The 20620-nt window shown below is 47.1% G+C and overlaps 1 protein-coding gene and 32 non-coding genes across 33 annotated transcripts in view; 17 read left to right on the plus strand and 16 right to left on the minus strand.

Moving 5' to 3' along the window:
* LOC115594757 (uncharacterized) overlaps positions 1-20620 on the minus strand; it is a 29014-nt gene that overhangs the window by 3716 nt on the left and 4678 nt on the right. The window lies entirely within an intron of this gene.
* LOC115594868 (5S ribosomal RNA) lies at positions 144-262 on the plus strand. Its single transcript, XR_003986569.1, has one exon. It is a non-coding gene; the product is annotated as a 5S ribosomal RNA (ribosomal RNA).
* LOC115594897 (5S ribosomal RNA) lies at positions 492-610 on the minus strand. Its single transcript, XR_003986599.1, has one exon. It is a non-coding gene; the product is annotated as a 5S ribosomal RNA (ribosomal RNA).
* LOC115594870 (5S ribosomal RNA) lies at positions 898-1016 on the plus strand. The gene has a single exon (XR_003986571.1). It is a non-coding gene; the product is annotated as a 5S ribosomal RNA (ribosomal RNA).
* Positions 7451-7569, plus strand: LOC115594865 (5S ribosomal RNA). Its single transcript, XR_003986566.1, has one exon. It is a non-coding gene; the product is annotated as a 5S ribosomal RNA (ribosomal RNA).
* LOC115594908 (5S ribosomal RNA) lies at positions 7799-7917 on the minus strand. The gene has a single exon (XR_003986610.1). It is a non-coding gene; the product is annotated as a 5S ribosomal RNA (ribosomal RNA).
* On the plus strand, positions 8193-8311 carry LOC115594919 (5S ribosomal RNA). Its single transcript, XR_003986621.1, has one exon. It is a non-coding gene; the product is annotated as a 5S ribosomal RNA (ribosomal RNA).
* Positions 8542-8660, minus strand: LOC115594930 (5S ribosomal RNA). The gene has a single exon (XR_003986632.1). It is a non-coding gene; the product is annotated as a 5S ribosomal RNA (ribosomal RNA).
* Positions 8936-9054, plus strand: LOC115594873 (5S ribosomal RNA). The gene has a single exon (XR_003986575.1). It is a non-coding gene; the product is annotated as a 5S ribosomal RNA (ribosomal RNA).
* LOC115594871 (5S ribosomal RNA) lies at positions 9284-9402 on the minus strand. Its single transcript, XR_003986572.1, has one exon. It is a non-coding gene; the product is annotated as a 5S ribosomal RNA (ribosomal RNA).
* On the plus strand, positions 9678-9797 carry LOC115594875 (5S ribosomal RNA). The gene has a single exon (XR_003986577.1). It is a non-coding gene; the product is annotated as a 5S ribosomal RNA (ribosomal RNA).
* LOC115594879 (5S ribosomal RNA) lies at positions 10027-10145 on the minus strand. Its single transcript, XR_003986581.1, has one exon. It is a non-coding gene; the product is annotated as a 5S ribosomal RNA (ribosomal RNA).
* Positions 10423-10541, plus strand: LOC115594889 (5S ribosomal RNA). Its single transcript, XR_003986591.1, has one exon. It is a non-coding gene; the product is annotated as a 5S ribosomal RNA (ribosomal RNA).
* On the minus strand, positions 10771-10889 carry LOC115594890 (5S ribosomal RNA). Its single transcript, XR_003986592.1, has one exon. It is a non-coding gene; the product is annotated as a 5S ribosomal RNA (ribosomal RNA).
* LOC115594891 (5S ribosomal RNA) lies at positions 11165-11283 on the plus strand. Its single transcript, XR_003986593.1, has one exon. It is a non-coding gene; the product is annotated as a 5S ribosomal RNA (ribosomal RNA).
* Positions 11513-11631, minus strand: LOC115594892 (5S ribosomal RNA). Its single transcript, XR_003986594.1, has one exon. It is a non-coding gene; the product is annotated as a 5S ribosomal RNA (ribosomal RNA).
* LOC115594893 (5S ribosomal RNA) lies at positions 11907-12025 on the plus strand. Its single transcript, XR_003986595.1, has one exon. It is a non-coding gene; the product is annotated as a 5S ribosomal RNA (ribosomal RNA).
* Positions 12255-12373, minus strand: LOC115594894 (5S ribosomal RNA). The gene has a single exon (XR_003986596.1). It is a non-coding gene; the product is annotated as a 5S ribosomal RNA (ribosomal RNA).
* Positions 12649-12767, plus strand: LOC115594895 (5S ribosomal RNA). The gene has a single exon (XR_003986597.1). It is a non-coding gene; the product is annotated as a 5S ribosomal RNA (ribosomal RNA).
* LOC115594896 (5S ribosomal RNA) lies at positions 12998-13116 on the minus strand. Its single transcript, XR_003986598.1, has one exon. It is a non-coding gene; the product is annotated as a 5S ribosomal RNA (ribosomal RNA).
* Positions 13390-13508, plus strand: LOC115594898 (5S ribosomal RNA). Its single transcript, XR_003986600.1, has one exon. It is a non-coding gene; the product is annotated as a 5S ribosomal RNA (ribosomal RNA).
* LOC115594899 (5S ribosomal RNA) lies at positions 13737-13855 on the minus strand. Its single transcript, XR_003986601.1, has one exon. It is a non-coding gene; the product is annotated as a 5S ribosomal RNA (ribosomal RNA).
* LOC115594900 (5S ribosomal RNA) lies at positions 14132-14250 on the plus strand. The gene has a single exon (XR_003986602.1). It is a non-coding gene; the product is annotated as a 5S ribosomal RNA (ribosomal RNA).
* On the minus strand, positions 14480-14598 carry LOC115594901 (5S ribosomal RNA). Its single transcript, XR_003986603.1, has one exon. It is a non-coding gene; the product is annotated as a 5S ribosomal RNA (ribosomal RNA).
* Positions 14887-15006, plus strand: LOC115594877 (5S ribosomal RNA). The gene has a single exon (XR_003986579.1). It is a non-coding gene; the product is annotated as a 5S ribosomal RNA (ribosomal RNA).
* Positions 15243-15361, minus strand: LOC115594902 (5S ribosomal RNA). Its single transcript, XR_003986604.1, has one exon. It is a non-coding gene; the product is annotated as a 5S ribosomal RNA (ribosomal RNA).
* On the plus strand, positions 15640-15758 carry LOC115594903 (5S ribosomal RNA). The gene has a single exon (XR_003986605.1). It is a non-coding gene; the product is annotated as a 5S ribosomal RNA (ribosomal RNA).
* Positions 15987-16105, minus strand: LOC115594904 (5S ribosomal RNA). Its single transcript, XR_003986606.1, has one exon. It is a non-coding gene; the product is annotated as a 5S ribosomal RNA (ribosomal RNA).
* LOC115594905 (5S ribosomal RNA) lies at positions 16382-16500 on the plus strand. Its single transcript, XR_003986607.1, has one exon. It is a non-coding gene; the product is annotated as a 5S ribosomal RNA (ribosomal RNA).
* LOC115594876 (5S ribosomal RNA) lies at positions 16730-16847 on the minus strand. Its single transcript, XR_003986578.1, has one exon. It is a non-coding gene; the product is annotated as a 5S ribosomal RNA (ribosomal RNA).
* On the plus strand, positions 17124-17242 carry LOC115594906 (5S ribosomal RNA). Its single transcript, XR_003986608.1, has one exon. It is a non-coding gene; the product is annotated as a 5S ribosomal RNA (ribosomal RNA).
* LOC115594907 (5S ribosomal RNA) lies at positions 17473-17591 on the minus strand. The gene has a single exon (XR_003986609.1). It is a non-coding gene; the product is annotated as a 5S ribosomal RNA (ribosomal RNA).
* LOC115594872 (5S ribosomal RNA) lies at positions 17879-17997 on the plus strand. The gene has a single exon (XR_003986574.1). It is a non-coding gene; the product is annotated as a 5S ribosomal RNA (ribosomal RNA).

Raw genomic sequence — 20620 nt, forward strand, 5'->3', positions numbered from 1 at the left:
GGTGACTTCCCTCCTCAAATCTACTTGGGAGCTTCCGCCGTCTCTATCCCTCCCTGGGATCCAACCGCGGGCGCTCTCCAGTGTCTTCTTGGAGACATAACTGTTGAACGGGTTCAAATAGTGTGTTTGTCTCCCGCGCTTCGGCTTACGGCCATACCACTCTGAACACGCCCGATCTCGTCAGATCTCGGAAGCTAAGCAGGGTCGGGCCTGGTTAGTACTTGGATGGGAGACCGCCTGGGAATACCAGGTGCTGTAAGCTTTTTAATTTCTCTGCATGAGCAAGGCATGCAGTCAATCGTTCAAGTTTTTTCCGAGGCACGTCATGATATAATTCTTATACACTGTTGCAAATATGTAAACGCGAGCAAGACACGAGCGGCAAAAAAAGGCTGAACGTCTTTCTCGGGCAAGCTGCTCTGTTGTTCAAAGCCGTGTCTCCAGTGAAGGAGCAGCAGCGCCCTCTGCTGTCTGTAACGGAGAGGGTAAAAAGCTTACAGCACCTGGTATTCCCAGGCGGTCTCCCATCCAAGTACTAACCAGGCCCGACCCTGCTTAGCTTCCGAGATCGGACGAGATCGGGCGTGTTCAGAGTGGTATGGCCGTAAGCGAAGGCTGAGGAGACAAACGCGCTATTCATACATGTTCACCGGCTCCGTCCTGATGGTTTGTCTATATCCATCAACGGAGAAACATCAGCACAGTCGAACAAGTTTTCTCTCCGCATTGTTCGTGCGCACTGGTTTTGCTCCGCGGTGACTTCCCTCCTCAAATCTACTTGGGAGCTTCCGCCGTCTCTATCCCTCCCTGGGATCCAACCGCGGGCGCTCTCCAGTGTCTTCTTGGAGACATAACTGTTGAACGGGTTCAAATAGTGTGTTTGTCTCCCGCGCTTCGGCTTACGGCCATACCACTCTGAACACGCCTGATCTCGTCCGATCTCGGAAGCTAAGCAGGGTCGGGCCTGGTTAGTACTTGGATGGGAGACCGCCTGGGAATACCAGGTGCTGTAAGCTTTTTAATTTCTCTGCATGAGCAAGGCATGCAGTCAATCGTTCAAGTTTTTTCCGAGGCACATCATTATATAATTCGTATACACTGTTGCAAATATGTAAACGCGAGCAAGACACGAGCGGCAAAAAAAGGCTGAACGTCTTTCTCGGGCAAGCTGCTCTGTTGTTCAAAGCCGTGTCTCCAGTGAAGGAGCAGCAGCGCCCTCTGCTGTCTGTAACGGAGAAGGTAAAAAGCTTACAGCACCTGGTATTCCCAGGCAGTCTCCCATCCAAGCACTAACCAGGCCCGACCCTGCTTAGCTTCCGAGATCGGACGAGATGGGGCGTGTTTTTTCTTTTTTCTCTTTTATTATAAAAAATAGATATGTTTTTAACAATACACAATACATATTAGCACATCGCCTGCAACCATGTGTCCAGGTCAAACAATTATGAAAACCAAATAAAGAAGTTTGAAAAGGAAAAAAAGAAAAACAAACAAATGAAGAAAACATCATGCAACATAAACGAAATCAAAATCAAAGTTGTCACATATCTTTTCATTTTTCCTTCATTATTAATTAATTGTTATCTTTTCGTCTTATCCATTCTGTTCAGACCAAATGAAAAACAATGCATGACACCATAAATGATGTCTCTGATTATTACTTTCTGTAGACTTATCAGAAAATTATTCCAACCAAAACCAAACCAAAATTCAATGTTTTTACAAAATCTAATCTGCATCAAAACGCTTGTGTTAACTGCACTCCATAACAATGATAAATAAGTGTTGTCATTGTTTCATCTCTTTCCCCTTTTTTTTTTTTTTTTTTTTTTCCCATATTATTATTTTTTCCAAACCATAAGGACCTTTTGCCATTATACTCAGGCCACAATCCAGACATTAGATTAAACAAACTGTGTATGGAAATAGAAAACCAAAATGAATAATGTCACAGATAACTCCCTTTAAACAAAATGCTTCCTTAATATTTCTTTAATCAAAGTTCATCTTTACCTCCCCGTTATCCCCGATTTCAATTAAGGAGCTTCCCTCTATAAAGTCTTTCAGCAATATTTCTTTTTTAATATATCTGTGTGTCATGTGAACATCTCTCTTCATCCCACTTCTAAACATGCTCCATACATCTGCTTTCCTCTTTTCGTAATGGACCATGTTCCTCCTGAGTTTGACAGCAAACCTTGCATGGCTCAACATATAATTCAAGAGACTCACATTACACCCTTTCATTCTTCTAGTCACTCCAAATAACCACAGTTCCTTCCACTCCATTCTCTCCACAAAACTCCCCTCCCAACACCTGCTTATTAAATCTTTCAATCTCTCAAAGTATGTTTTTAGTTCCCTGCATTCTAAAAACTCATGCATGCATGTTTCAACTTCCACACCACACACGTCACATTTCTTGTCCACATTCATGTCAAACTTGCTAATGATTAAATTGTTGAAAATTCTGTTGTGTCTCAAAAGAAAATCAAAGTTTTCACATTCACTACTGTTCCACTTCACTCTCAGATTCTTCCATATCCCCCTGACATCCATCTCATTCATTACTCTCTCCCATACTTTCTCTGCAGCTGGTCTCCTCACATCCTTTTTCCCTAAACATTTGTACAAAACTCTGGTTTTCACACTTGTCAGTTTCATACTCCTCTCCCCCTCTCCTACATACATCTCAATGTCTCCCTCTTCATCCGCTTCATTTTCTCTCTCAATCATACCCATCCACTCTTTCGGCATCCCTTCTTTTATTTTTTCCATCACTCCCTCTGCTGTTCCCAGCCATATTTCATCACCCTTGTCCCTCACTTCATCAACTATTACCTGTGCCCTCATAAACCCAGGTACATATTCGTACACCAAATCCCTCACCTTCCTAAACCCAGCCCTCCACATCAGCCTGTTGTATACTGTTTCCCCTTCCCATCTGATTTTTGGATTTAGAAACACAGGCTGTTCCCAGACCTGATTCACACTTTTACATTCATACTGCACACATTCCACAAACTCTCCCCACGACCCCAGCATCTCTTTGTAAAAATCAGACACTCCCTCCAACATTCCTTTTTTCAATTTCATAAACACTCCACTCTCTCCACACCCTCCACATTTATCAATCGCTTCTTTTAAAAACACCTTCCATGTGTGATCCCCTCTGTTTCTTAGATATCTCGTCATCATTTTCACCCTTAGTGCTTTCTTTTTCTTTTCCAGATTAATTAGTTTCAGTCCTCCATCTTCATATTCATTCTCCATCACCTCTCTGGCTATCCTGACTCCTTTCCCCTCCCACAGAAACTCACTCACCAATTTATCCACATCCTTCAGCACTCTCTCAGGCACATCCATCACGTTCATTACATACACAAATTTACTCATGACCAATGCATTCACAACCACTACCTTCCCTTTCAGCCCTAACCCTCTGTGCTTCCAGAAACCTAGCGTCTTCTTAATACTATTTACTATTCCTTCAAGCTGCATGTCTCTCCCTTCTTTATCCTTTATCCCTAAATTAACCCCCAACACTCTTAAATAGTCCTTTTTTTCCTTCAGCCCTATCTCTACTCTCCCTCCACTATCCTCTCCTATGTACATTATTTCTGACTTCTCTATATTTACTCTCGCTCCTGACGCCCTCCCATATAGCTCCACACTCTCTACTACCTCTAATACACTTTCCCTATCCTTTACTGTGACTGTTGTGTCGTCTGCATATTGATATAAAAGACTTACCTGCCCACCTGGTATTTCTATCCCACTGATTTTATTGTTTAGCTTCAGCACCTGTGCTAGTGGTTCTGCTGAAATTGAATACAGCAGTGATGACAATGGACACCCTTGCCTGACTGATCTTTCTAATCTAAAAGTGTCTGTGACTATTCCATTGATTTTTACACAACTGACTGCCCCTTTGTACAACCTTTTAACCCATCCACCTAATCTATTCCCAAAACCCATTCTCTCTAGCACCCTGTGTAAGTAATTGTGATCAACCCTGTCAAATGCTTTATTCAAATCTAGACTCATTACTATGCCCCCTTTCCTTTCCTTCATATGATGTATTGTGTCTCTGATACTGCTTGTTATATCTGCTATATCCCTACCAGGTATACTATAAGCTTGTGTGTTCCCTACCACCGTCCCTATAACTCTTTTTATCCTTTTGGCTAACACCCGCGCTAATATTTTGTAGTCTGTATTTAACATTGTGATTGGTCTGTAATTTTCTAGTCTATCCCTATTCCCTTTCTTATATAAAATGCTAACTAGCCCTGTCGACATATCTGCTGGTAGTTCATTTCTCTCTTCTATTCCTCTAAATAATCTATCTAACACTGGCACTAATTCATCTTTAAATTCTATATAAAATTCACTAATTATCCCATCTATACCCGGACTTTTATTTCTACCTAACCCTGCTATTGCTGCCTCTATTTCTCCTGTTCCTATGTTTCCTTCACACATCTCCTTGTCTTTCTCACTCAACCTCGCTTCCACTTTCTCCAAAACACTCTCCATGCTCTCTTCCTTGATTTCTTCTTTTCTAAATAAATCCCTATAAAATTCTTGTACCCTTTCAGCTATCCCTACAAAATCCGTAATTATTTCCCCGTTCTTCCCTTCTACTTGTTCTAGATAAATCCTCTTTTGTTTGGATTTCTCTAGCCCTAAAAAAAACTTTGTACATTTCTCTCCCTCAACCACATATCTCGCCCTGCTTCTGACTATTGCCCCCATACACCTGCATTGTTCTATTTCCTTCAGTTCTTCCCTAATTCTTATGTAGTTGTTTAAATCATTTTCTCCCTCTTTTTCTATCTTCTCAGTCTCTCTTTCTAATTCTTCCTTTAACTTCCTCTCCTTCTCCCTATCTTTTCTATTCCTGTTTCTGCTATATACTATGCTCATCTTTTAAATCTCTGCTTTAAAACTCTCCCACCACCTCCCTATATCCTCTTCATACATTCTCTCATCCTTTCTCCTGTTTATACATTCTCTCACTTTGTTTTTATACTTTTCATCCTTCACCAAATCACCATTCAAACACCACACACCGCCCCCTCTCTTTTCAATCCTTTTGTTACCCTGAACTCTAACACCATGTGATCACTTAAAGCTGTGCTTTTATATCCTACCCTTCCTATCATATCTACTATGTCCTTTTGACCTAACACTAAATCTAATCTGCTCTGTTTTAGCACCCCTCTCACCACTTGTCTTCTTGAAAATACCCTCCCCTCTGGATTCCTCTCTCTCCACACATCAATCAATTCTCTTTCTTTCATCAATTCTTTCAGCACACCTCTGGATGAGTCGCTTTTAAAACACACACTTGAGGAAGCATCCAGCCTTCCACACCACACATTAAAATCACCCACAATCATACAGTTTTCCCCACACATTCCTCTCATTCTCTCAAAAAAGACCCTTCTTTGTCTCTCCTCATTTGGTGCGTATATATTCAAAAGTTGAAATGTTTTCCCCATGTGCTCAAATGTTATCCCAATCACTCTCCCTTCCCTGTCATCCTCACATTTCCTTACATCCTCTATCACTCCCCTCTTTACCAAAATTGCTACCCCTCTTGATTTAGTTCCCCCATTGTTCACATACATCTGACCCAACCATTCTCTCTCAGTCTCTCTCACACACTCATCATCCCAGTGAGTCTCTTGTAAACATATTATGTCAGCGTCACACACCAGCAAGGTTTGCTGTCTTCTGACTCTCTCTCTGAGGCCGTTGCCATTGAAAGAGGAGATGTGGAGCATGCTTAGTAAAAGTAAGAAGAGTGTCTTCATGACTTCTTATTCATTTTGTGTTTTTCTTTTTCAATAGCTCACGTCTTTTCACCTGTCTTTTGAGTCCTGTTCTTTTTCTCACTATATCAACTTTTTCCATGGAGTCACCGTCACTATCCGTAACATCGGACACCATCCAGTCATATTCGGTCATTTTCACCCCACATTTCTCCCCGTTTCCTCCCCCCTGTTCCCCCCTGCTTATTCCCTCCAGTCCCTCTCCCAATCCTCCCTCTCCCTCACCTCTCTCCTCCGCTCCTCCACCCTCAAAAGTGCCACCAGTCTCTTCTCCACCTTCCATCGGTGTATCCTCGCTATCTCTGCGGCGTCGTCCAGCTCCTCTTCCCCGTCCATTTGCTCCTCCTCTCCGCCCATTTCTTCCGCCTGGCTCTGCTCCTCTCCTGTCGGCCCCAGTGGAGAAGCTTCTTGGTCCTTCTCATTGTGTCTCTGTTCCTCCTGATCCGTCCTCTTCTCACTGTTGTCTTCTCCTCCTGTCTGCCGCTCCTGCTGCTCCGCGCACTCCCGTGCATAGTGCCCCTGTCCTCCACATTTATAACAGGTAAAAGCCGGGCAGTCTCTTACGATATGTCCGGGCTGAATGCACAGACGGCAAACTTTAACTTGTCTGTCATGTATTACACGAAAGTGCTCCGATCCTGCCGCTGTTTCAAACTTAGTCGAATACGGCAGTGATTTGACAGTTTCATTGAATTTCACTTTTAAAAATCGTGTCCCGTCTGCGATCTCCGTCCCCGGCCACATTCGTCTCCTTATGCTGGATACTGGTTTCACTCCCCAGTCTCTTAATTTTCCCAGTATTGTTTCGTCATCGATGTATGTTGGCAGGTTGATAAATGAGACTACCATCTCACCGATTCCTAATTCTCGGGCCATGATGATATTATTCTTGGTTTTCAGCCCGTCCATTAGTTTGGATTTCCCGGTGTCGCTCAGCATGGTAATTTCGTAACTTTTTGGCGTCTTGAATCTGCAGCCGATAACCTCGCCGCACTCCTCTTTCACCTTCCTCAAAAGCTCCATCATTGTGATTATATCATCGCCCTCAATCTCCGCCATGATCGTGAGTCTCTTTTCATAGATTTTCCTCTTTTCACCATTATCCATGATCTGTTTCTCTTGTTCGTTAAGTCCGTTCTTTGTTGCCATTTTTTCCGTCCGATGCGTTTTCTTTATTTTAGAAAACGAAATCTCCACCTTGATTTTCAAAATGTGTTTTAAATTTTTTCCAAACGAATTATTCGTTTAAAATTCTAGATCATACACTGTAGGTCAGTGGAGCTTCTCACACACACACACTCACTGAGTGGTATGGCCGTAAGCGAAGACTGAGGAAACAAACGCGCTATTCATACATGTTCACCGGCTCCGTCCTGATGGTTTGTCTATATCCATCAACGGAGAAACATCAGCACAGTCGAACAAGTTTTCTCTCCGCATTGTTCGTGCGCACTGGTTTTGCTCCGCGGTGACTTCCCTCCTCAAATCTACTTGGGAGCTTCCGCCGTCTCTATCCCTCCCTGGGATCCAACCGCGGGCGCTCTCCAGTGTCTTCTTGGAGACATAACTGTTGAACGGGTTCAAATAGTGTGTTTGTCTCCCGCGCTTCGGCTTACGGCCATACCACTCTGAACATGCCCGATCTCGTCCGATCTCGGAAGCTAAGCAGAGTTGGGCCTGGTTAGTACTTGGATGGGAGACCGCCTGGGAATACCAGGTGCTGTAAGCTTTTTAATTTCTCTGCATGAGCAAGGCATGCAGTCAATCGTTCAAGTTTTTTCCGAGGCACGTCATGATATAATTCGTATACACTGTTGCAAATATGTAAACGCGAGCAAGACACGAGCGGCAAAAAAAGGCTGAACGTCTTTCTCGGGCAAGCTGCTCTGTTGTTCAAAGCCGTGTCTCCAGTGAAGGAGCAGCAGCGCCCTCTGCTGTCTGTAAAGGAGAAGGTAAAAAGCTTACAGCACCTGGTATTCCCAGGCGGTCTCCCATCCAAGTACTAACCAGGCCCGACCCTGCTTAGCTTCCGAGATCGGACGAGATCGGGCGTGTTCAGAGTGGTATGGCCGTAAGCGAAGGCTGAGGAGACAAACGCGCTATTCATACATGTTCCTGATGGTTTGTCTATATCCATCAACGGAGAAACATCAGCACAGTCGAACAAGTTTTCTCTCCGCATTGTTCGTGCGCACTGGTTTTGCTCCGCGGTGACTTCCCTCCTCAAATCTACTTGGGAGCTTCCACCGTCTCTATCCCTCCCTGGGATCCAACCGCGGGCGCTCTCCAGTGTCTTCTTGGAGACATAACTGTTGAACGGGTTCAAATAGTGTGTTTGTCTCCCGCGCTTCGGCTTACGGCCATACCACTCTGAACACGCCCGATCTCGTCCGATCTCGGAAGCTAAGCAGGGTCGGGCCTGGTTAGTACTTGGATGGGAGACCGCCTGGGAATACCAGGTGCTGTAAGCTTTTTAATTTCTCTGCATGAGCAAGGCATGCAGTCAATCGTTCAAGTTTTTTTCCGAGGCACGTCATGATATAATTCGTATACACTGTTGCAAATATGTAAACGCGAGCAAGACACGAGCGGCAAAAAAAGGCTGAACGTCTTTCTCGGGCAAGCTGCTCTGTTGTTCAAAGCCGTGTCTCCAGTGAAGGAGCAGCAGCGCCCTCTGCTGTCTGTAACGGAGAAGGTAAAAAGCTTACAGCACCTGGTATTCCCAGGCGGTCTCCCATCCAAGTACTAACCAGGCCCGACCCTGCTTAGCTTCCGAGATCGGACGAGATCGGGCGTGTTCAGAGTGGTATGGCCGTAAGCGAAGGCTGAGGAGACAAACGCGCTATTCATACATGTTCCTGATGGTTTGTCTATATCCATCAACGGAGAAACATCAGCACAGTCGAACAAGTTTTCTCTCCGCATTGTTCGTGCGCACTGGTTTTGCTCCGCGGTGACTTCCCTCCTCAAATCTACTTGGGAGCTTCCGCCGTCTCTATCCCTCCCTGGGATCCAACCGCGGGCGCTCTCCAGTGTCTTCTTGGAGACATAACTGTTGAACGGGTTCAAATAGTGTGTTTGTCTCCCGCGCTTCGGCTTACGGCCATACCACTCTGAACACGCCCGATCTCGTCAGATCTCGGAAGCTAAGCAGGGTCGGGCCTGGTTAGTACTTGGATGGGAGACCGCCTGGGAATACCAAGTGCTGTAAGCTTTTTAATTTCTCTGCATGAGCAAGGCATGCAGTCAATCGTTCAAGTTTTTTCCGAGGCACGTCATGATATAATTCGTATACACTGTTGCAAATATGTAAACGCGAGCAAGACACGAGCGGCAAAAAAAGGCTGAACGTCTTTCTCGGGCAAGCTGCTCTGTTGTTCAAAGCCGTGTCTCCAGTGAAGGAGCAGCAGCGCCCTCTGCTGTCTGTAAAGGAGAAGGTAAAAAGCTTACAGCACCTGGTATTCCCAGGCGGTCTCCCATCCAAGTACTAACCAGGCCCGACCCTGCTTAGCTTCCGAGATCGGACGAGATCGGGCGTGTTCAGAGTGGTATGGCCGTAAGCAAAGGCTGAGGAGACAAACGCGCTATTCATACATGTTCCTGATGGTTTGTCTATATCCATCAACGGAGAAACATCAGCACAGTCGAACAAGTTTTCTCTCCGCATTGTTCGTGCGCACTGGTTTTGCTCCGCGGTGACTTCCCTCCTCAAATCTACTTGGGAGCTTCCGCCGTCTCTATCCCTCCCTGGGATCCAACCGCGGGCGCTCTCCAGTGTCTTCTTGGAGACATAACTGTTGAACGGGTTCAAATAGTGTGTTTGTCTCCCGCGCTTCGGCTTACGGCCATACCACTCTGAACACGCCCGATCTCGTCCGATCTCGGAAGCTAAGCAGGGTCGGGCCTGGTTAGTACTTGGATGGGAGAACCGCCTGGGAATACCAGGTGCTGTAAGCTTTTTAATTTCTCTGCATGAGCAAGGCATGCAGTCAATCGTTCAAGTTTTTTCCGAGGCACGTCATGATATAATTCGTATACACTGTTGCAAATATGTAAACGCGAGCAAGACACGAGCGGCAAAAAAAGGCTGAACGTCTTTCTCGGGCAAGCTGCTCTGTTGTTCAAAGCCGTGTCTCCAGTGAAGGAGCAGCAGCGCCCTCTGCTGTCTGTAACGGAGAAGGTAAAAAGCTTACAGCACCTGGTATTCCCAGGCGGTCTCCCATCCAAGTACTAACCAGGCCCGACCCTGCTTAGCTTCCGAGATCGGACGAGATCGGGCGTGTTCAGAGTGGTATGGCCGTAAGCGAAGGCTGAGGAGACAAACGCGCTATTCATACATGTTCCTGATGGTTTGTCTATATCCATCAACGGAGAAACATCAGCACAGTCGAACAAGTTTTCTCTCTCCGCATTGTTCGTGCGCACTGGTTTTGCTCCGCGGTGACTTCCCTCCTCAAATCTACTTGGGAGCTTCCGCCGTCTCTATCCCTCCCTGGGATCCAACCGCGGGCGCTCTCCAGTGTCTTCTTGGAGACATAACTGTTGAACGGGTTCAAATAGTGTGTTTGTCTCCCGCGCTTCGGCTTACGGCCATACCACTCTGAACACGCCCGATCTCGTCCGATCTCGGAAGCTAAGCAGGGTCGGGCCTGGTTAGTACTTGGATGGGAGACCGCCTGGGAATACCAGGTGCTGTAAGCTTTTTAATTTCTCTGCATGAGCAAGGCATGCAGTCAATCGTTCAAGTTTTTTCCGAGGCACGTCATGATATAATTCGTATACACTGTTGCAAATATGTAAACGCGAGCAAGACACGAGCGGCAAAAAAAGGCTGAACGTCTTTCTCGGGCAAGCTGCTCTGTTGTTCAAAGCCGTGTCTCCAGTGAAGGAGCAGCAGCGCCCTCTGCTGTCTGTAAAGGAGAAGGTAAAAAGCTTACAGCACCTGGTATTCCCAGGCGGTCTCCCATCCAAGTACTAACCAGGCCCGACCCTGCTTAGCTTCCGAGATCGGACGAGATCGGGCGTGTTCAGAGTGGTATGGCCGTAAGCGAAGGCTGAGGAGACAAACGCGCTATTCATACATGTTCCTGATGGTTTGTCTATATCCATCAACGGAGAAACATCAGCACAGTCGAACAAGTTTTCTCTCCGCATTGTTCGTGCGCACTGGTTTTGCTCCGCGGTGACTTCCCTCCTCAAATCTACTTGGGAGCTTCCGCCGTCTCTATCCCTCCCTGGGATCCAACCGCGGGCGCTCTCCAGTGTCTTCTTGGAGACATAACTGTTGAACGGGTTCAAATAGTGTGTTTGTCTCCCGCGCTTCGGCTTACGGCCATACCACTCTGAACACGCCCGATCTCGTCCGATCTCGGAAGCTAAGCAGGGTCGGGCCTGGTTAGTACTTGGATGGGAGACCGCCTGGGAATACCAGGTGCTGTAAGCTTTTTAATTTCTCTGCATGAGCAAGGCATGCAGTCAATCGTTCAAGTTTTTTCCGAGGCACGTCATGATATAATTCGTATACACTGTTGCAAATATGTAAACGCGAGCAAGACACGAGCGGCAAAAAAAGGCTGAACGTCTTTCTCGGGCAAGCTGCTCTGTTGTTCAAAGCCGTGTCTCCAGTGAAGGAGCAGCAGCGCCCTCTGCTGTCTGTAACGGAGAAGGTAAAAAGCTTACAGCACCTGGTATTCCCAGGCGGTCTCCCATCCAAGTACTAACCAGGCCCGACCCTGCTTAGCTTCCGAGATCGGACGAGATCGGGCGTGTTCAGAGTGGTATGGCCGTAAGCGAAGGCTGAGGAGACAAACGCGCTATTCATACATGTTCCTGATGGTTTGTCTATATCCATCAACGGAGAAACATCAGCACAGTCGAACAAGTTTTCTCTCCGCATTGTTCGTGCGCACTGGTTTTGCTCCGCGGTGACTTCCCTCCTCAAATCTACTTGGGAGCTTCCGCCGTCTCTATCCCTCCCTGGGATCCAACCGCGGGCGCTCTCCAGTGTCTTCTTGGAGACATAACTGTTGAACGGGTTCAAATAGTGTGTTTGTCTCCCGCGCCTCGGCTTACGGCCATACCACTCTGAACACGCCCGATCTCGTCCGATCTCGGAAGCTAAGCAGGGTCGGGCCTGGTTAGTACTTGGATGGGAGACCGCCTGGGAATACCAGGTGCTGTAAGCTTTTTAATTTCTCTGCATGAGCAAGGCATGCAGTCAATCGTTCAAGTTTTTTCCGAGGCACGTCATGATATAATTCGTATACACTGTTGCAAATATGTAAACGCGAGCAAGACACGAGCGGCAAAAAAAGGCTGAACGTCTTTCTCGGGCAAGCTGCTCTGTTGTTCAAAGCCGTGTCTCCAGTGAAGGAGCAGCAGCGCCCTCTGCTGTCTGTAACGGAGAAGGTAAAAAGCTTACAGCACCTGGTATTCCCAGGCGGTCTCCCATCCAAGTACTAACCAGGCCCGACCCTGCTTAGCTTCCGAGATCGGACGAGATCGGGCGTGTTCAGAGTGGTATGGCCGTAAGCGAAGGCTGAGGAGACAAACGCGCTATTCATACATGTTCCTGATGGTTTGTCTATATCCATCAACGGAGAAACATCAGCACAGTCGAACAAGTTTTCTCTCCGCATTGTTCGTGCGCCCTGGTTTTGCTCCGCGGTGACTTCCCTCCTCAAATCTACTTGGGAGCTTCCGCCGTCTCTATCCCTCCCTGGGATCCAACCGCGGGCGCTCTCCAGTGTCTTCTTGGAGACATAACTGTTGAACGGGTTCAAATAGTGTGTTTGTCTCCCGCGCTTCGGCTTACGGCCATACCACTCTGAACACGCCCGATCTCGTCCGATCTCGGAAGCTAAGCAGGGTCGGGCCTGGTTAGTACTTGGATGGGAGACCGCCTGGGAATACCAGGTGCTGTAAGCTTTTTAATTTCTCTGCATGAGCAAGGCATGCAGTCAATCGTTCAAGTTTTTTCCGAGGCACGTCATGATATAATTCGTATACACTGTTGCAAATATGTAAACGCGAGCAAGACACGAGCGGCAAAAAAAAGGCTGAACGTCTTTCTCGGGCAAGCTGCTCTGTTGTTCAAAGCCGTGTCTCCAGTGAAGGAGCAGCAGCGCCCTCTGCTGTCTGTAAAGGAGAAGGTAAAAAGCTTACAGCACCTGGTATTCCCAGGCGGTCTCCCATCCAAGTACTAACCAGGCCCGACCCTGCTTAGCTTCCGAGATCGGACGAGATCGGGCGTGTTCAGAGTGGTATGGCCGTAAGCGAAGGCTGAGGAGACAAACGCGCTATTCATACATGTTCCTGATGGTTTGTCTATATCCATCAACGGAGAAACATCAGCACAGTCGAACAAGTTTTCTCTCCGCATTGTTCGTGCGCACTGGTTTGCTCCGCGGTGACTTCCCTCCTCAATCTACTTGGGAGCTTCCGCCGTCTCTATCCCTCCCTGGGATCCAACCGCGGGCGCTCTCCAGTGTCTTCTTGGAGACATAACTGTTGAACGGGTTCAAATAGTGTGTTTGTCTCCCGCGCTTCGGCTTACGGCCATACCACTCTGAACACGCCCGATCTCGTCCGATCTCGGAAGCTAAGCAGGGTCGGGCCTGGTTAGTACTTGGATGGGAGACCGCCTGGGAATACCAGGTGCTGTAAGCTTTTAATTTCTCTGCATGAGCAAGGCATGCAGTCAATCGTTCAAGTTTTTTCCGAGGCACGTCATGATATAATTCGTATACACTGTTGCAAATATGTAAACGCGAGCAAGACACGAGCGGCAAAAAAAGGCTGAACGTCTTTCTCGGGCAAGCTGCTCTGTTGTTCAAAGCCGTGTCTCCAGTGAAGGAGCAGCAGCGCCCTCTGCTGTCTGTAACGGAGAAGGTAAAAAGCTTACAGCACCTGGTATTCCCAGGCGGTCTCCCATCCAAGTACTAACCAGGCCCGACCCTGCTTAGCTTCCGAGATCGGACGAGATCGGGCGTGTTCAGAGTGGTATGGCCGTAAGCGAAGGCTGAGGAGACAAACGCGCTATTCATACATGTTCCTGATGGTTTGTCTATATCCATCAACGGAGAAACATCAGCACAGTCGAACAAGTTTTCTCTCCGCATTGTTTCGTGCGCACTGGTTTTGCTCCGCGGTGACTTCCCTCCTCAAATCTACTTGGGAGCTTCCGCCGTCTCTATCCCTCCCTGGGATCCAACCGCGGGCGCTCTCCAGTGTCTTCTTGGAGACATAACTGTTGAACGGGTTCAAATAGTGTGTTTGTCTCCCGCGCTTCGGCTTACGGCCATACCACTCTGAACACGCCCGATCTCGTCCGATCTCGGAAGCTAAGCAGGGTCGGGCCTGGTTAGTACTTGGATGGGAGACCGCCTGGGAATACCAGGTGCTGTAAGCTTTTTAATTTCTCTGCATGAGCAAGGCATGCAGTCAATCGTTCAAGTTTTTTCCGAGGCACGTCATGATATAATTCGTATACACTGTTGCAAATATGTAAACGCGAGCAAGACACGAGCGGCAAAAAAAGGCTGAACGTCTTTCTCGGGCAAGCTGCTCTGTTGTTCAAAGCCGTGTCTCCAGTGAAGGAGCAGCAGCGCCCTCTGCTGTCTGTAACGGAGAAGGTAAAAAGCTTACAGCACCTGGTATTCCCAGGCGGTCTCCCATCCAAGTACTAACCAGGCCCGACCCTGCTTAGCTTCCGAGATCGGACGAGATCGGGCGTGTTCAGAGTGGTATGGCCGTAAGCGAAGGCTGAGGAGACAAACGCGCTATTCATACATGTTCCGGCGTCCTGATGGTTTGTCTATAATCCATCACGGGAGAAACATCAGCACAGTCGAACAAGTTTTCTCTCCGCATTGTTCGTGCGCACTGGTTTTGCTCCGCCGGTGACTTCCCTCCTCAAATCTACTTGGGAGCTTCCGCCGCCTACTCTATCCCTCCCTGGGATCCAACCGTGGGCGCTCTCCAGTGTCTTCTGGAGACATAACTGTTTGAACGGGTTCAAATAGTGGTTTCGTCTCCCGACGCTTAGGCTTACGGCCATACCACTCTGAACACGCCCGATCTCGTCCGATCTCGGAAGCCTAAGCAGGGTCGGGCCTGGTTAGTACTTGGATGGGAGACCGCCTGGGAATACAGGATGCTGTAAGCTTTTTAATTTCTCTGCATGAGCAGGCATGCTAAGTCAAATCGTTCAAGTTTTTTCCGAGGCAACGTCATGATATAATTCGTATCACACTGTATTGCAAAATATGTAACGCGAGCAAGACACGAGCGGCAAAAAAAGGGCTGAACGTCTTTCTCGGGCAAGCTGCTCTGTTGTTCAAAGCCGTGTCTCCAGTGAAGGAGCAGCAGCGCCCTCTGCTGTCTGTAAAGGAGAAGGTAAAAAGCTTACAGCACCTGGTATTCCCAGGCGGTCTCCCATCCAAGTACTAACCAGGCCCGACCCTGCTTAGCTTCCGAGATCGGACGAGATCGGGCGTGTTCAGAGTGGTATGGCCGTAAGCGAAGGCTGAGGAGACAAACGCGCTATTCATACATGTTCCTGATGGTTGGTCTATATCCATCAACGGAGAAACATCAGCACAGTCGAACAAGTTTTCTCTCCGCATTGTTCGTTGCGCACTGGTTTTGCTCCGGGCGGTGACTTCCCTCTTCAAATCTACTTGGGAGCTTCCGCCGTCTCTATCCCTCCCTTGGATCCAACCGCGGGCGCTCTCCAGTGTCTTCTTGGAGACATAACTGTTGAACGGGTTCAAATAGTGTGTTTGTCTCCCGCGCTTCGGCTTACGGCCATACCACTCTGAACACGCCCGATCTCGTCCGATCTCGGAAGCTAAGCAGGGTCGGGCCTGGTTAGTACTTGGATGGGAGACCGCCTGGGAATACCAGGTGCTGTAAGCTTTTTAATTTCTCTGCATGAGCAAGGCATGCAGTCAATCGTTCAAGTTTTTTCCGAGCACGTCATGATATAATTCGTATACACTGTTGCAAATATGTAAACGCGAGCAAGACACGAGCGGCAAAAAAAGGCTGAACGTCTTTCTCGGGCAAGCTGCTCTGTTGTTCAAAGCCGTGTCTCCAGTGAAGGAGCAGCAGCGCCCTCTGCTGTCTGTAAAGGAGAAGGTAAAAAGCTTACAGCACCTGGTATTCCCAGGCGGTCTCCCATCCAAGTACTAACCAGGCCCGACCCTGCTTAGCTTCCGAGATCGGACGAGATCGGGCGTGTTCAGAGTGGTATGGCCGTAAGCGAAGGCTGAGGAGACAAACGCGCTATTCATATACTGTCGTCCTGATGGTTTGTCTATATCCATCACGGAGAAACATCAGCACAGTCGAACAAGTTTTCTCTCCGCATTGTTCGTGCGCACTGGTTTTGCTCCGCGGTGACTTCCCTCTCAAATCTACTTGGGAGCTTCCGCCGTCTCTATCCCTCCCTGGGATCCAACCGCGGGCGCTCTCCAGTGTCTTCTTGGAGACATAACTGTTGAACGGGTTCAAATAGTGTGTTTGTCTCCCGCGCTTCGGCTTACGGCCATACCACTCTGAACACGCCCGATCTCGTCCGATCTCGGAAGCTAAGCAGGGTCGGGCCTGGTTAGTACTTGGATGGGAGACCGCCTGGGAATACCAGGTGCTGTAAGCTTTTTAATTTCTCTGCATGAGCAAGGCATGCAGTCAATCGTTCAAGTTTTTTCCGAGGCACGTCATGATATAATTCGTATACACTGTTGCAAATATGTAAACGCGAGCAAGACACGAGCGGCAAAAAAAGGCTGAACGTCTTTCTCGGGCAAGCTGCTCTGTTGTTCAAAGCCGTGTCTCCAGTGAAGGAGCAGCAGCGCCCTCTGCTGTCTGTAACGGAGAAGGTAAAAAGCTTACAGCACTGGTATTCCCAGGCGGTCTCCCATCCAAGTACTAACCAGGCCCGACCCTGCTTAGCTTCCGAGATCGGACGAGATCGGGCGTGTTCAGAGTGGTATGGCCGTAAGCGAAGGCTGAGGAGACAAACGCGCTATTCATACATGTTCCTGATGGTTTGTCTATATCCATCAACGGAGAAACATCAGCACAGTCGAACAAGTTTTCTCTCCGCATTGTTCGTGCGCACTGGTTTTGCTCCGCGGTGACTTCCCTCCTCAAATCTACTTGGGAGCTTCCGCCGTCTCTATCCCTCCCTGGGATCCAACCGCGGGCGCTCTCCAGTGTCTTCTTGGAGACATAACTGTTGAACGGGTTCAAATAGTGTGTTTGTCTCCCTGCACCTCGGCTTACGGCCATACCACTCTGAACACGCCCGATCTCGTCCGATCTCGGAAGCTAAGCAGGGTCGGGCCTGGTTAGTACTTGGATGGGAGACCGCCTGGGAATACCAGGTGCTGTAAGCTTTTTAATTTCTCTGCATGAGCAAGGCATGCAGTCAATCGTTCAAGTTTTTTCCGAGGCACGTCATGATATAATTCGTATACACTGTTGCAAATATGTAAACGCGAGCAAGACACGAGCGGCAAAAAAAAGGCTGAACGTCTTTCTCGGGCAAGCTGCTCTGTTGTTCAAAGCCGTGTCTCCAGTGAAGGAGCAGCAGCGCCCTCTGCTGTCTGTAACGGAGAAGGTAAAAAGCTTACAGCACCTGGTATTCCCAGGCGGTCTCCCATCCAAGTACTAACCAGGCCCGACCCTGCTTAGCTTCCGAGATCGGACGAGATCGGGCGTGTTCAGAGTGGTATGGCCGTAAGCGAAGGCTGAGGAGACAAACGCGCTATTCATACATGTTCACCGGCTCCGTCCTGATGGTTTGTCTATATCCATCAACGGAGAAACATCAGCACAGTCGAACAAGTTTTCTCTCCGCATTGTTCGTGCGCACTGGTTTTGCTCCGCGGTGACTTCCCTCCTCAAATCTACTTGGGAGCTTCCGCCGTCTCTATCCCTCCCTGGGATCCAACCGCGGGCGCTCTCCAGTGTCTTCTTGGAGACATAACTGTTGAACGGGTTCAAATAGTGTGTTTGTCTCCCGCGCTTCGGCTTACGGCCATACCACTCTGAACACGCCCGATCTCGTCCGATCTCGGAAGCTAAGCAGGGTCGGGCCTGGTTAGTACTTGGATGGGAGACCGCCTGGGAATACCAAGTGCTGTAAGCTTTTTAATTTCTCTGCATGAGCAAGGCATGCAGTCAATCGTTCAAGTTTTTTCCGAGGCACATCATGATATAATTCGTATACACTGTTGCAATATGTAAACGCGAGCAAGACACGAGCGGCAAAAAAAGGCTGAACGTCTTTCTCGGGCAAGCTGCTCTGTTGTTCAAAGCCGTGTCTCCAGTGAAGGAGCAGCAGCGCCCTCTGCTGTCTGTCACGGAGAAGGTAAAAAGCTTACAGCACCTGGTATTCCCAGGCGGTCTCCCATCCAAGTACTAACCAGGCCCGACCCTGCTTAGCTTCCGAGATCGGACGAGATCGGGCGTGTTTTTTTTTTTTCTTTTATTATAAAAAATAGATATGTTTTTAACAATACACAATACATATTAGCACATCGCCTGCAACCATGTGTCCAGGTCAAACAATTATGAAAACCAAATAAAGAAGTTTGAAAGGAAAAAAGAAAAACAAACAAATGAAGAAAACATTATGCAACATAAACGAAATCAAAATCAAAGTTGTCACATATCTTGTCATTTTCCCTTTGTTATTAATTAATTATTATCTTTTCCACTTATCCATTCTGTTCAGACCAAATGAAAAACAATGCATGACACCATAAATGATGTCTCTGATTATTACTTTCTGTAGACTTATCAGAAAATTATTCCAACCAAAACCAACCAAAATTCAATGTTTTTACAAAATCTAATCTGCATCAAAACGCTTGTGTTAAGTGCACTCCATAACAATGATAAATAAGCGTTGTCATTGTTTCATCTCTTTCCCCTTTTTTTTTTTTTTTTTTTCAATATTATTATTTTTTCCAACCATAAGGACCTTTTGCCATTATACTCAGGCCACAATCCAGACATTAGATTAAACAAACTGTGTATGGAAATAGAAAACCAAAATGAATAATGTCACAGATAACTCCCTTCAAACAAAATGCTTCCTTAATATTTCTTTAATCAAAGTTCATCTTTACCTCCCCGTTATCCCCCGATTTCAATTAAGGAGCTTCCCTCTATAAAGTCTTTCAGAAATATTTCTTTTTTATATATCTGTGTGTCATGTGAACATCTCTCTTCATCCCACTTCTAAACATGCTCCATACATCTGCTTTCCTCTTTTCGTAATGGACCATGTTCCTCCTGAGTTTGACAGCAAACCTTGCATGGCTAAACATATAATTCAAGAGACTCACATTACACCCTTTCATTCTTCTAGTCACTCCAAATAACCACAGTTCCTTCCACTCCATTCTCTCCACAAAACTCCCCTCCCAACACCTGCTTATTAAATCTTTCAATCTCTCAAAGTATGTTTTAGTTCCCTGCATTCTAAAAACTCATGCATGCATGTTTCAACTTCCACACCACACACGTCACATTTCTTGTCCACATTCATGTCAAACTTGCTAATGATTAAATTGTTGAAAATTCTGTTGTGTCTCAAAAGAAAATCAAAGTTTTCACATTCACTACTGTTCCACTTCACTCTCAGATTCTTCCATATCCCCCTGACATCCATCTCATTCATTACTCTCTCCCATACTTTCTCTGCAGCTGGTCTCCTCACATCCTTTTTCCCTAAACATTTGTACAAAACTCTGGTTTTCACACTTGTCAGTTTCATACTCCTCTCCCCCCTCTCCTACATACATCTCAATGTCTCCCTCTTCATCCGCTTCATTTTCTCTCTCAATCATACCCATCCACTCTTTCGGCATCCCTTCTTTTATTTTTTCCATCACTCCCTCTGCTGTTCCCAGCCATATTTCATCACCCTTGTCCCTCACTTCATCAACTATTACCTGTGCCCTCATAAACCCAGGTACATATTCGTACACCAAATCCCTCACCTTCCTAAACCCAGCCCTCCACATCAGCCTGTTGTATACTGTTTCCCCTTCCCATCTGATTTTTGGATTTAGAAACACAGGCTGTTCCCAGACCTGATTCACACTTTTACATTCATACTGCACACATTCCACAAACTCTCCCCACGACCCCAGCATCTCTTTGTAAAAATCAGACACTCCCTCCAACATTCCTTTTTTCAATTTCATAAACACTCCACTCTCTCCACACCCTCCACATTTATCAATCGCTTTCTTTTAAAAACACCTTCCATGTGTGATCCCCTCTGTTTCTTAGATATCTCGTCATCATTTTACCCTTAGTGCTTTCTTTTTCTTTTTCTAGATTAATTAGTTTCAGTCCTCCATCTTCATATTCATTCTCCATCACTCTCTGGCTATCCTGACTCCTTCCCCTCCCACAAAAACTCACTCACCAATTTATCGACATCCTTCAGCACTCTCTCAGGCACATCCATCACGTTCATTACATACACAAATTACTCATTACCCAATGCATTCACAAACCACTACCTTCCCTTTCAGCCCTAACCCTCTGTGCTTCCAGAAACTTAGCGTCTTCTTAATACTGTTTACTATTCCTTCAAGCTGCATGTCTCTCCCTTCTTTATCCTTTATCCCTAAATTAAACCCCCAACACTCTTAAATAGTCCTTTTTTCCTTCAGCCCTATCTCTACTCTCCCTCCACATATCCTCTCCTATGTACATTATTTCTGACTTCTCTATATTTACTCTCGCTCCTA

The sequence above is a fragment of the Sparus aurata genome, chromosome 13, assembly GCF_900880675.1.
Source record: "Sparus aurata chromosome 13, fSpaAur1.1, whole genome shotgun sequence".
Taxonomy (NCBI): Eukaryota; Metazoa; Chordata; class Actinopteri; order Spariformes; family Sparidae; genus Sparus; species Sparus aurata.